This window comes from Meleagris gallopavo, chromosome 2 (assembly GCF_000146605.3).
Source record: "Meleagris gallopavo isolate NT-WF06-2002-E0010 breed Aviagen turkey brand Nicholas breeding stock chromosome 2, Turkey_5.1, whole genome shotgun sequence".
Classification (NCBI taxonomy): Eukaryota; Metazoa; Chordata; class Aves; order Galliformes; family Phasianidae; genus Meleagris; species Meleagris gallopavo.
In genome coordinates this window covers 67,233,405-67,247,065 of record NC_015012.2, presented here as the reverse complement: position 1 = coordinate 67,247,065, position 13,661 = coordinate 67,233,405, and the positions used below count along the sequence as shown (strand labels likewise).

At 43.9% G+C, this 13,661-nt stretch overlaps 1 protein-coding gene and 1 long non-coding RNA gene across 2 annotated transcripts in view; both read left to right on the top strand.

Annotated features, from left to right (window-relative positions):
- Positions 1-13,661, top strand: part of PRDM1 (PR/SET domain 1) — a 690,597-nt gene that overhangs the window by 133,294 nt on the left and 543,642 nt on the right.
- Positions 7-13,661, top strand: LOC109366170. The gene is made up of 2 exons (XR_002112304.1): positions 7-343; positions 12,385-13,661. It is a non-coding gene; the product is annotated as an uncharacterized LOC109366170 (long non-coding RNA).

Genomic DNA, 13,661 nt, shown 5'->3' with positions numbered 1-13,661 from the left:
CAGAGGAGCTGGCGGTGAGCGAGCTGGAGTCTGTGAAGGAGAATAACTGCGCATCGAACTGCCACCTCGAGGGAGACACTGGCAAAAAGGCTGGGGAAGAGCCCCTTGCTGGAGGAGACAAGCAGGATCCCAACCTCAACAATCCGGCAGACGAGGACCATGCGTATGCTTTGCGGATGCTGCCCAAGACAGGTTGTGTGATCCAGCCTGTGCCAAAACCAGCAGAAAAGACTGCTATCGCGCCGTGTATTATGTCAACGCCAATCCTCAGCACAGGGCCAGAGGATCTGGAGCCACCATTGAAAAGGAGGTGTCTCCGAATTCGAAATCAGAATAAGTAAAGGTTTGTGTAATCACTACTGCCTTCTGTGTGAGTAGAATGGTTATTTTCAGGTATGAGGTCAAATGTGGATGTGGCCTTTCTGAAACAGAAAGACACGGATTCCAATTTATCAGCACTTTTAGAAAAGTATCAGTATTTATGTTTTAATATTGTTCTTTGTGTTGCACTGCATTTGTTCTTGTCAGTACTCCATATATCTGCAGCCTCATTACACTTTTGCTCACAGAACATTTTGTGATGGTGCTGGCTGTGTGTTGTGTATATCAAATTCAGTGGTTTTCTGCCTAGGATATGGCTTAGGTCTGGGCCATTAATCTGCTTACTTATTCCAGCTGAGTTACGCAGCAACTCAAGCCTTCATGATGATGATTGAAATTGCCCTACAGCGTAGCATAGAGCAGGATTACCCAGCTGCTTACAGTTAGCTTGGATCCAGTTGACTTACCAAATGGTCATCTCCAGCCATCTTGCTTTGGTCCGCCTCCAGACCGTACTCTCGCTTCTAGCCAAGATGCTCTCCAGGGCTGAGTCCCCCTTGCTGAGCCTACTTTCCCCAGGTGTCAGCATGTAGGGACTATCAGCTGTTGGACCTGCCTGCTGTGGCTTAGTTCAAGGGGCACTCAATAGGCAGCATGCAGCTGTAGGTCTTGCCGTGGGGCTTTGCTCTCTTACCTGAGGCACTTGTCTTTGGCACTTGAGATTTCCCTCAGCCCTGCAGTTGCTATAGGTGTGTGGTCAATGAGAGAGCTGTAAAATGAGGCAGCAGTTTGGATAAGTCTACCAACAGCTGTGGCTTGGCCAAGGACTTGGCTTGGCCAACGTTTCTGCTAGAGAGACAGAATCCTCCCCCACTCTTTACTCCTTATTCCCAACTTACTGATCCCTCTGATAAAACAGCATCTTTATAAAACTGTTTAATATGTGTCTGTTGCTTCAAACTTGTGAGCAAGAAACGAATGTATTTGTTTAGATTCACAAGCATGGAGAGCTTCTTTCAGGAAAAGGGAAAATGGTAGGTGTTAGAAGAAATCTGTTCAGCAGCAAGATACTGATGTTTTGTTGGATGTGGCTTGGTGAGATGCCAGATTTCATTATAATCCATGGAATATTCTGTAGCCTCCAGTAAATCCCTGTCCCTGGTAGCACAAATACTGACTGCAGCAGTGCAATATGAACATTACCTTGAGCAGCTTGGCATCTATAGCCATAGATAGTGCATGCTGTGGGAGTTGAAGCATTGCAGTATCTCCCTGCTCCACCAGGGCAGGCTAATCGCACCATCGAAGATTCCATAGTGTAGCCAGGACTCCCTTGTATTTGTTACTGTCACTTTCCCTATTCTGGCTGCCCTGCTGAAATGTTACCTCCTTTGATCACATGCAGTATTTATTTATTTTCTTTGGTGGAACAGAGCTGTTATTCTTTGCTTTAGGCATGTACTGACACATTTAAAAGACACATTTGTAAGAACAAAGGATACCTGTAACTTTCTTGGGCTAATAATCAATATATACAATAACTCAGAAGTTAAATGTATATTTAAAACTTTTACACTCTCCTAAGCACTGCTGGAGGGATTTCCCTAAGCTCCCCCTGGTATGGATGGACTGAATGTCCATCTGCTCTATTATTTGGTTATTTAAGCAGCAAGATCTTTTTTGCACAGCCCAATGTCCCACCTTTGGAGCTTGAAAATTTGTCTCTGCATAAATGTACGTATGCTTTTACTTAGGGGTAGGGACTGGATCAAATGAGAAGCCCACTGTTTCACTGAATGCATTCTATTTCATTTTAGAACAACCATGGTTAACACAACTCCTCCCACCTTGCTCCATCTCCCCATAGCTGTGCTTTGTTTCAATCCAGTGCTAAAAGACTTGTGCACTTGTGTGCTGATGCTGTAGTCTTACAGGCTGTTTCTTAGCATGCATTGACTTCCATGTGCACATAGCTTACCCGGACCACCCAGGCTGCATTAATGCCACCTCTCTGATGTCTCAGCCCTGGGAGGGCTTTAGCATCATCCAGAGCCAGAGCCTTTAAACTCAGGGAGAATTCTGGCTTCACTGAGTTGTGTATTTTACCTGTTGGCATGATAATGCGTGATATCGAGGATGGTGTTTCACAGAGGGAGCGGGCAAACGGTACAGTCTGCACTGAAAAGAGAGATGCTTTTCCACTTGGTTATTATTCTCAGCTGTCTATATTCTCTAAATGTCAATAGTTAGCACTTCAGTTATCCTCAGGAATAACCATTTTCCCATTCACCAAGTTTTACACAGTCCTTTGTCTCAGTGGAAGGACTTTCTTACAGGAAAGTTCTCAGTTTGCTAGGCAAACCCAAGCTGACCCTGTGTAGACATCAGTAATGAAGACACAGCTGATCTCATTGTCTGAACCCTCTTTTAAACCAGACTAGAGAAACAGGCACTTCAGAGAGGCAGTTGAGCTCATCCTGAATCGACAGTGAAGACAGCTGAGATGAATTGTGCCCTAGGAGCACTTTATTTCTCTCTGCTGTGAAGGAAACAGAGGGTGACTGGAGCAGACCTCGACATCCCCATACATGCTGGAATTTAAGGGAGACAAAGCCCAGCTTAGTAGTCTGTCATGCTGCTGGGACTTCATGCAATAGCTTGGCATAGCACAGCAGTGGCTGTTAGTCAAGCTGTGCTTGTCCCTCCTTTCTTCACAAAAAAAGAAAAGAAGTAGCCTCTATGCAGACACGTGAGACCAGGATCTTTGTGTGTTTCAAGGGAAAGAGGATACCTCAAATGTGCTGCAGAAATAAACAGTTTGATAACCATCTCATTCCAGCGGGTACCTCAGTGAAATGTGGGTGGGTTTTAAGTCTCTCAAGGCACGCACAAGTGATTTGTGTAGGCCCAATGATTGATTTGAGGTGAGGACTCCTTGGTTTCACGCAGAGCCCTCCTTTCACTAGTGCTGGTAACAGCCAGTCCAGGGGGGCCGTGGAACCTGTTTTTCTGTATTACATATTTCTGGCCTTCAAGGCTGCAAGGGCTGTGCAGGACTCAGAGTGGGGACAAATGTTGGGCACAGTATCGCTTCAAGCTTACACCACAGACTGGACCTCCACCATTTCCATGGCTTCTCTGCCCAGATCTTGAGAAGGGTGGAGAGAAAAGCCTGCTCTGTCAGCAACACGGCTGTGGGGAATATCCCACACCAGAATCTCCCAGCCTGACAAAAATTCTAATAAAAAACAAAGAGAGTAGGTTCTGTATTACTAATTGTGCTGACTGGGACCCTTAGCGTTTTTCATTGCACTGGTCACGCTGACCCGAGAGAAGAAAATGTCCAGAGAGTTGTCTTTTTTTCTCCTGATCCCATCCCCCAGCTGGAAAGTCTGAACACATTGCCATAGTGTGCAGCTTTTCCTGGATTTTATTTCCCATCAAATTGTATGAAATGAAGGAAATTAGCCAAATATTTTTACGCTAGAATTCTGGACAAACAGATTGAATTCATGTAATGGCAACATGGACTCTCTAAAAAGGAATCAGTGCAAGCGTGACCTTTTCAGGCAAGTTGCCAAACTCCAGATTATTTAATGTACCAATTACTTGATTATTGGAAGTGCTAATCAGCAACATAATCCTTGATGTTAAAGTTTAGTCTCTCCATCAGGATGTGGACTGTCAAGCTGTTCTATTTTGATGCAATTAAAAGAAATGGTAAAAGATGTCCTTGTGCCGAAGTCCTACTATGGTAAAGCAATGAAGCAAGTAAGACTGTTAAGTGCAGTTTTTTTTGAGCAACAGGAGTTTTTAAATTAATGTTGCCTGCCTGCATTCTCTACGTGCAGGCAGGATCAGCTTTAACCCCACAGTTTCGGTGCAGGATATGGTTTTCTAAGGAAAACTGAAAACTGTAAAGATTGCTTGACTTTAACATAATAGTACTGGTAAAGTGAATGGAAAATGAAATGGCACAGGCTAAACTCAAAACTAGTTTCTGTGTATGTGTGTGTGTGTTTGTTAACTTGTCCTAAGTTGCGGGCAGAGGGGTAAAGAAAGGAAGGAGTTTTTCTGCTTGTGTAAACAGAATTTCTCCCAGAAGTAATGGAAATAATAAGTGTGGCCACCTACTGAGCCAACCTATATATCCTGGGGTCAGCATCCGATGAGTTATAGGCCCAAACTTCCAACTGTCTAGTCCATACATTGTAGTCATAAAAGTGTACAATGAACAGAGTGCTCCAGTTTAGGCTAGAAGTAATATATATCCCACTGTGAACTCCCCTGCCCATAATGGTCCAGCACAAGATTTCCTTCTCTGGTCAGGATTCCTAAGGCAAGAGCCATAGCTATTAACCTCCCTTTCTGCCTTAAGAATTTTATAGCTCACCCATCACTGTAGCATCTATCTACAGCATCATACCCTGCTCTCATTGCTCTGACCAGGTTAGAATTTGACCTTAAAGGTATGTTTCAAAACAGATTTTGTATATTTACACAGATTTTTATGCCAGTCATCTTTGTTGATGCGCTACTATGGGCCAGAGCCTTAGCTAATTTTAATTGGATATAGTTCTACTGGTGCTAAATTAATTTAAATCAGCTAAGTAATTGAACTCATACACTTAACACCTATTCTTCTGGTTCAGAATTTTTCCTTCACCCTTCTTATGAGCCTACAGAATATTTCCATTTATTCTCAGGGTGAGAGGAGAGATTGTTAGCACCACATATCCTTAAACACATTTGCTTGGAACTGATGTTTTGCCTTTGAGAGCTTCCTGGCTCAAGCAATGTGATCTTACATTTAAAAATTGCCTGAGTAGCTTTTAAGATACGTTGAGTCAGAAAAGGGTTTTGAAGGAGGAGGAGGAGGAGGAGAGAGAGAGAGAGAGAGAGAGAGAGAGAGAGAGAGAGAGAGAGAGAGAGAGAGAGAGAGAGAGAGAGAGAGAGAGAGAGAGAGAGAGAGAGAGAGAGAGAGAGAGAGAGAGAGAGAGAGAGAGAGAGAGAGAGAGAGAGAGAGAGAGAGAGAGAGAGAGAGAGACGAGACGGAAGGAAGGAAGGAAGGAAGGAAGGAAGGAAGGAAGGAAGGAAGGAAGGAAGGAGAAAAAATAGAGTAAGAAAAAAGAGGAGAAAAGAAAGAAACAGGAAAAGAAAGGAAAGGGTTCTCAAAATGTTGAAGTATAAAATGACATACTTGCAGAGCCGCTTTCGGCTCCCACGTCTTGCTGCTGGGATGTGGGAGCGATAGCTTCCATCTCAGTGGCAGTAAATAGTAGGTTTGTGGTACAGTGCTGTAGATCAGTGTACATGCCTTGAAATCCTTTCAACAAGTGCTAGTTTCTGATGGGTTCCTCCTGATTTTCCATAAAACCTCCCAGGGCATATGTTTTAAATAGAACATCTGATTCCTGAACTCAGTTTAGAAAATAGCTACACCTGGTATTTTGCAGAAAGTAGTCAGTATCAGCAAATAAAACACAAGGCCAGATCTTCAGCCACCCAAGCTGCCCCTCCCCTGACACAGCTCCATGCCGTTCCCTCGGGCCCTATCACTGTCACACAGAGCAGAGCCCAGCACTGCTCATCCACTCCCTGTGAGGAGCTGCAGCTGCCATGAGGGCTCCCCTCAGCTCCTCTGCTCTGGGCTGAGCAAACCCAGGGACCTCAGTTGCTCCTCATACACCTTGTCCTCTAGATCCTTCAGCATCTTCATAGCCCTCCTGTGAACATTCTCTAATAGTTTTATGTCCTTATATTGTAGCTGCAGATTTGGCTACATTCAAAAATATTAAGTATGTAATGGTTGTAGCGAGAAGCTTGGGCTCTCCAGCAGTGTGTTCTCATGCTGTTGAACTACCAAAGCTACTGGAGCACATAAAATTTATAGAGAGAAAAGCACAACTCATGGTTAAATACAGAGTGTACAACAACAAAGATCAGAGTTAAGCAGACAGCCATCCTTGTAAAAACATAATCAGAGCCAATGATTACCTTTTACATTCGGAGGACAAGGTGTTAGACAGCACGTGCCTCATTGCCACTGAAATCTGATAAAGAGTTAAGCACTCAAATGCCTTTGTGAAGCTTGACCCTGAGACAACCATGGCCAGCTTCTAAGCTGAGTGGTGAACTCTGAAGAGTTGTGAGGAGCTTGTAAACTGTTTCTCAGTGTTATGAGCAATAACTGAAAGTGGGTCAGGAAGGTGCAAAACACTTTTGAAGATGGCGGTTGTAAAAAAACTGGACATAATCAAACAGTGAGTGACAGAAGTGAAGAAAAAGAGAATTCCTGTTCAAAAATCTATGGGAGAATCAAGTAAAGCAGAAGTAAAGCTGTTTGTGCAAGAAATCAGGAGGAAGTCAAGGCTATGCCAAGCGAGATTTTCTGAAGCATTTTTTTTTAATTTCCAGATTACCTCCTGAGTTCTTCCCTGTCTAATTTTTAGGTTTCCTACAGCAAAACAAGGAAGTTCAGTACATTGCTGGATGCCTCCATCAATCAAGGCCTCACAGCTGAGTCTTACCTGAGCCATAACCTTACCTTGTTCATACTTTTTTGATAAGAAGATGCATTTCACTCCTGGGACCAGGAATTGTGTTTAGAAGTGCATGTGACCATCTTGTGAGAGATACGAATCAAACTCCAGCATTTTACAAACCCCTCACATATTCCACATTCACTTCTGCCATGACAATTACAGCTAATTAAATGTCTGGGCTTGATCCTTTGAAGTAGTGTACAAGCTTAGCTCTTGGAACTTCTAATGAAAGCTGAAGGCTCTCGGCACATTACGGAATGAGGTTCTGTCTCTGACTCATTTGCATAGCTTTACTTCCCCAGACACAATTTTGGTATTTGAAAAGAATAGTATTCCTGTACAACATGTGTCTCAATTTGTAATATCCTCTCTGCAGCTGGCTTGCTTTTCCAAGTGTTTCTGAAACATTACTGTCTTAAATTCAAGCCAACCTACAACAACAAATTATTCAGCGGCAAAGAGGCTGAACTGTGTTTGTTGAGAGGACATCCCCAGTCTCTGCCACACTCTCTCTTCCAGCTCTGCTTTTGGACTTTCAGGCTGTGTAATGTAATCAGCTCCTATGGAAGCGTACAATTACCAAAAAAAAAAAAAGAAAGAAAGAAATTGTAGGGATTGAGTAGTGCAGAATAAAACAACTATCGAGTTGCAGCCTCTCTGGAAAGATCTGCATCCCATCATTGGTCAACTGATATTTAAGCCTATGGTTAGAACAATTTTCAGCTATTTATTTGGAGCCCGAATGGTAAAATGCAAAACTTTTTTGTGTCATTGTGATCTGCTGCCTGCTTGCACTCCAAATGCTTATAAGCTTTCATGAACCACTTGTGCTGCCACTTCTAAGTTTCTTATCCAAAGGCGAAAAATACCCTTTACCACAGGAATTCTGCAACTGAGAGATGCTTGAAGGCTAGCATAAATAAAAGTTACATGATGAGGTCACTGAAGATTTGAATTCTGACCCTGACTTTCAAAGTGCAATTAACATTCCAATTAGGTTTTATTTGAAGCAGTTCAGCAGTTATTGCTGGACCAGTTATTTTGGTGGGAAGATATTGTTTCTGTTTTCTTGGGGATGGAGGGCGCATAAGAAACAGGGAAAATCTGGGCAGCCTATTCCAGTGCTGTGTCACCATCAAAGTAAAACATCAAAGTAAAGCTTTTCCTCTTGTTCACATGAAACTTACTATGTTCCAGTTTGTGCCTGTTGCCTCTTGTTCTTTTGCTGGGCACAGTGACAGAACAAGAGCACCACAGAAAGGAACACCACAGGAAAGAACTTGGCCCCATCTACTTGACACCCTCCCTTTAGATATTTGTAAGCATTGATAAGATACCCCAGTCCATTCTTCTCCAGGCTGAACAGTCCCATGTCTCTCAGTCTTACCTCACAAGTGAGATGCTCCAGGCTCCTCATCATCTTTGTGGCCTTTTGCTGGACTCTCTCTAGAAGTTCCCTGTCTTTCTTGAACTGGAGAGCCCAGAAGAGGACACTACTCCAGATGTGGCCTCATCAGGGCAGAGAAGAGGGGGAGGATCACCTCCCTTGAACCCCAGGATCCCATTGGCCTTCTTGGCCACAAAGGCACGCTGCTGGCTCACAGCCAACCTGTCATCCACCAGGACACCCAGGTCCTTCTCTGCAGAGCTCTTTTGCAGCAAGTCAGCTTCTAACCTATACAGATGCTTGCAGTTGTTCCTCTCCATGTGGCCTTGTCAAACGTCATCAGGTTCCTCTCTGCACATCTCTCCATCCTGTCCAGGTCTCACTGAATGACAGCACAGCCTTCTGGTGTGTCAGCCACTCCTCCCAGCTGTGTATCACCAGCAAGTTTCTCAGGGTGCATTCTATCCCTTCTCCCAGGTCATTGATGAAGATGCCGAACAAGACCTGACCCAGTACTTGCCACTAGGGAACACCACTAGCTGCAAGCGTCCAACTAGACACTGTGCCACTGATCACAACCCTCTGAGCTTTGTGAGTCAGCCAGTTCTCTATCCACCTCACCATCTACTCATTTATCCCACACTTTCTGACCTTACCTATGAGGATGTTATGGGAGAGAGTGACAAAAGCCTTGCTGAAGTCAAGGTACACAACATGCAGTGCTCTTCCCTCATCTACTCCGCCAGAGATGACATCATAGAAGGCTACCTGATGGGTCAAGCATGATTTCTCCTTGGGAACTTATGTTGACTATTCCTGATAACCTTCTTCTCTTCCACTTTCTTAGAGATGACATCCAGAATAAGCTGTTTCATCACCTTCCCAGGGACAAAAGTGAGGCTGTGATTGCTTGTTTTCAGGAAAGAAGAAGATGAACTGTCTGGATTTCATTTTCTTTTTGCTTTAGTTTTTATGTTTTGTTTTGTTTGTTTATTTACAAAAACATCTTTGAAAAGTTTCAGCTTTATTCCAGTGTGGAATGGGAGCATTAATTGAAGAGCAGTACTTTTTTTTTTTTTTTTTTAAATGAGAAGTCATTATGGGAAATAACTTACACAGCTGTGCAGTGATAGAACAAGGGGAATAGTTTTAAACTAAAGCAAGGGAGATTTAGATTAGATGTCAGGGAGAAATTTTTTACTGAGATAATGATGTAGTGCTGTAACACATAGCCCAGAGAGGTAGTGGATGCCCCGTCCCTGGAGGTGTTTAAGACCAGATTGAATGGAGCCCTGGGCGATCTGATCTAGTACTTGATGTAGTGGCTGACAACTCTACCTGTGGCATGGGAGTTGGAACTTGATGATCTTTGAGGTCTCTTCCAACCCAAGCCATTCTGTGATTCTATGATGATACCTTCTTCCGGATCTGTTCTTGAAGCACTGTTGGGGTGAAGCAAACTTTGAACAGGTCTGTCAGTTTTTAGAAGTCTTCCAAATAGACTGGTGCTGCACTCACTGTGGGGCAATGGGCTGCCTTGCTGATGTGGAAATATATCTGATTATGCAACGTAAAGCAGGATCAGGCCTCTGCATGCTCTGTGGTGTTCCAAAGATGGCACGTGGTATGGCTGAGATTAGAAGTCCAGAGCTGTTGTGGCATTTTCCGCTTTGCATGACTTGCCTATGTACCTCAAAATGCACCCAAATGTGAACTAGAGTGAAAGCCCAGAGAATGATGGTGCTGTGAGGCTGGGAAGAGGATGTAGCTGACGTGGGTTTTGTCTTTAGTTCAGAGTGAAAATGAAGGGGAGTTTCATGAACTGCCTGAATACTTGTTCTATAAAAGCTTAAAAGATGATAAACTTCTTTGAAATTGTGTAAAATTATATTAAGAAAATATTTACCGAGGTCCTGGGGAAATTGCTGCTGTGAAAAGTAGAAAGTGGTATAAGAGGGTGGTATGGAAGGTTGACATGAGCAAGGAAACCTGACAGCACTGATACTGAAATGTGGGTTCACAACTTGGGTTAGCCTCCAAGACTAGTCTCTCTATCTGTACACCTTGGCTGGTGGATAGAGAGGTTCTTCCTAAGGCAGCACCTGCTCTGGGTGAGGAGGACAAGGACACTCGAGGTGTGAAAATGGAAAACCAAGACGTTGGAGCATGAATTCCTGGTGACAGCTGTTATGCCTAGGAAAATTCAGACCTGATGATTAGGGGACATTCCAGTGGGTGGTAAAGCACAGGTTGTGTATCTGACTGGAAGTGAAGAAGGATCCATAGATAGCAAGAGCAGAGCAGAAAGAAAACACCACCCTCGAAATCAAGGGATGGTGCAGAAGGAGCCAACTTGTTATCCCATTTGTGCTGAAGGCCTCCCCTGACTCTTGCAATATGGCAGCCTGACTTCATGGGAAGATAAATCATCAAGTATTCTAAGGGGAAGGTTTTAATGAAGAAGCTTTAAGAATAGTTGAGAAAAAAAAAATAGGATAAATTACAGAACTATTACAAGTAACAGATGACTCCAGAGTGTTTCCACGGCTGAGCTTGCTCCCATGCTGACTTCAGATGCACTCTTGTGGTTTATTTTCAGAGCAGTTTCCCTGAGAAAAGAATTGCAGTGCCTTTTCTCCAGGGCCATGCATGTCCCAGATGAACCAGGCCTCCTCTAGCATATCAACATTCATTGTCCGGGTGAATTAAGTGCTGAAAAGTCTGCCATGCCAGCCCACATCAATGACTGCTTTGCCCCTCCCCACCCAGCATCTATTTTTTCCTGAACAATATGATGTGAATCTGGAGACAGAAGCATTCAGTGGAGTGCAGAAAAAGAGGGAAGCAGCCATGGAAAAAAAACTATGTGTGAGTGCACACATGTCTGAAGACAAGTCAATGGCATGGCCTCCTGAGAAGTTAGGTCACAATAGGAGCAGCTCTTCCTGACTGCTGCTACTGCCAGGGCATTAGCATAGCTCTCACCTACCCTGATGGTATCCAAGCCCACACAGATGAACCTTCTAAGTTACCTGTCTGAACTGGGTCATCATTCACCAGAACTACTCTCCTTCCCCCCACCTGCACTGATAGTGGGCAGCCTTCCTGCTTGCTCTTCTTCTGTCATCTTCTCCAAGCCTGCCTTTGCCTTTTGAGTGGTCTTCCAGCCCCGAGTCAGCACACTGCTTGGCATCAGAAAGCAGGCATAACCCCGTGCGTCCTCCTCAGGCAACCCATATAATCTCAACTCTGTTGCTGTATAATTACAAAAATTTGTCCTTTTGTAGCCGTTGCAATTTTTCTATCTGATCAGCAATGTTTGCGGAGTGTTGGGTGCAAGTTCAGCTGGAGTGACAAGCCTATGTTGTTCTCCTAAAAAGTCATTTGTTTTGGAGGGAAGATATAAATAGCTGATTTCATTGTGCTGGCCATGCACACTGGTGTTGGCACAAGGTGTAGAACATCTGACTGTGAAGTGGTAATGATCAGTACTTACTCTGTTTTTTATAAAACTTTGCATGCTGCGTCTGATACGGATTTTTATTCTGTCACTCGATCGCTATGAAGATGCATTCATCAAACGCAATGACTGTCATGGGAACCAATCACCGGGAAAGATGCTTCTCCAGCCTGTGCTCTGTTACATGGAGCCTATCTGCAGTGGGGGAAAATGAACAGGCTGCAGAGAACCAGCTGACTGCTCCGCACAGAAAGCGCTGTGAGCCAAGGAGCATCCTCATGTGCTCCTTCCCAAATCACTTATCACTCTGCTGAGCCATTTGAGGCTGACTAGCGAGGGATGGACAGTCATTTTCGTTGATGTATGTTAAGAAACAAAGCACCTGAAGTGCAGAGGGAGGTTTCATAGAGAGGATGTAGAATTTGTTTTCACTGCTTCCCTTCTTAATCTCAGAGTGAGATTTCAAGCCAAAAAGTGACAGAAAGCAGCCCGTACTTTATGAAGAGTACTCAGGAAGTGGACGCATCCCAATTCTCAGTCTAGTTCTTGCCCTCAGCACTCCGCACACAAGGCTCTGAGCACATTGCCCTGAAGCCCAAATGTCACTCCTCACCCTAGATATAGTGGTCTGGGTGCTCAGGGAGTTTACACTGTCCTTGTCTGCTTTACAGGAACGCTCGCCAACAGGGTACCTTGCATGGAGAAAGGGAGCAGAGCAAACCACATCGCTCCATCGAACGACACCAGCTGGTCCGCTCACCACCCCTCTGGCTAAAAGTCAAGCAAATAAAGCAGCTTCCCGTCACGAAGTCCCTCTGAGGAAGCCTCAGTCCCACGGGTGCCTTTGACCCAGAAGACAGCACATCATGGACCCACACAGTGTGCTCAGCATTCCCGCGACCGCCCCTCTTCTCCTCCAAGGAACGCTTTCTCCTCTTGGTTTCTTGCTGTGGGGATTTTTCACCCTGGTTTCAAAAACCACATGGACCAACGTAGGTACTTTTTCCCTCCCTGACTTCAAAGTTCAGATATTTGAGACTGGACAGTGATATGGATATTTTTTTTCCTTTTTTTTTTTTTTTTTCTTTCGTAAAAACTGCTGTGGTTTTGCTGCTACACTAAGAAACGTGATTTGCATTGTATGGTTTTGGACCTATTCAAGTTTTGATGGGGGAAAGGGGTAATACTGGAGTAGCAACGCTTCAGAGTCATCTCTGTCCTACCCACGATGCACTTTTAAATGAAGAGGTAGAATATTTTATTGGCTAATATACTTTCCTTGTTATTTTTACAAAGGCCACCTTTATCCTTTCTAATGCCATATTTTCAGTGTTACACTTTTATGGCTTTTAATTTTTGATTTGACAGATGTAAGAAGCAGCATGAATAGTTTATACTGTGGTTTTTCAGAGACTGAATGCCAAGAGAACTCAGTAAATGTTTATTCTTCTCAGCTTTCTCTTTAAATTCCCCTAAATAGCGCCCCATTTGGGAACAGAGCAAGAGTGTTGAACTAAAGACCAAAATTCCCTCAAGGTGTAAAATAATCTGAGGGGAATATTTGCTGGGCGTCACGAAAGACTCGGATGAAATTTCAACCCTGATGGTTTTCAGTGATCCAGGAAGGCAGTGAGACAATCTCTCCATATGCATAGCCCTTTCATGATAATTAGAATGGTATGGACAAACCAATGAAAACAAGGGTAAAGTGAGAAAGATCCCTCATGATTCTGTTTCACTGTTTGCTTTCTCCTGTCATGGTTAAGAGAAATGTGCAATTCGATCCTCAATCAGTGGGTAGAGGATAACAGGGTAGAATTTACTTGTGTGCACTTGTACAGTCGTAGCCAAGAGTCCAAAAGTACACTAGAGCATGTTATACTGGCACTGAATTGGTAAGAGAGTCGTGGAGTATCCCATTCTGACAAATACAAAAAAACAAAAAAAC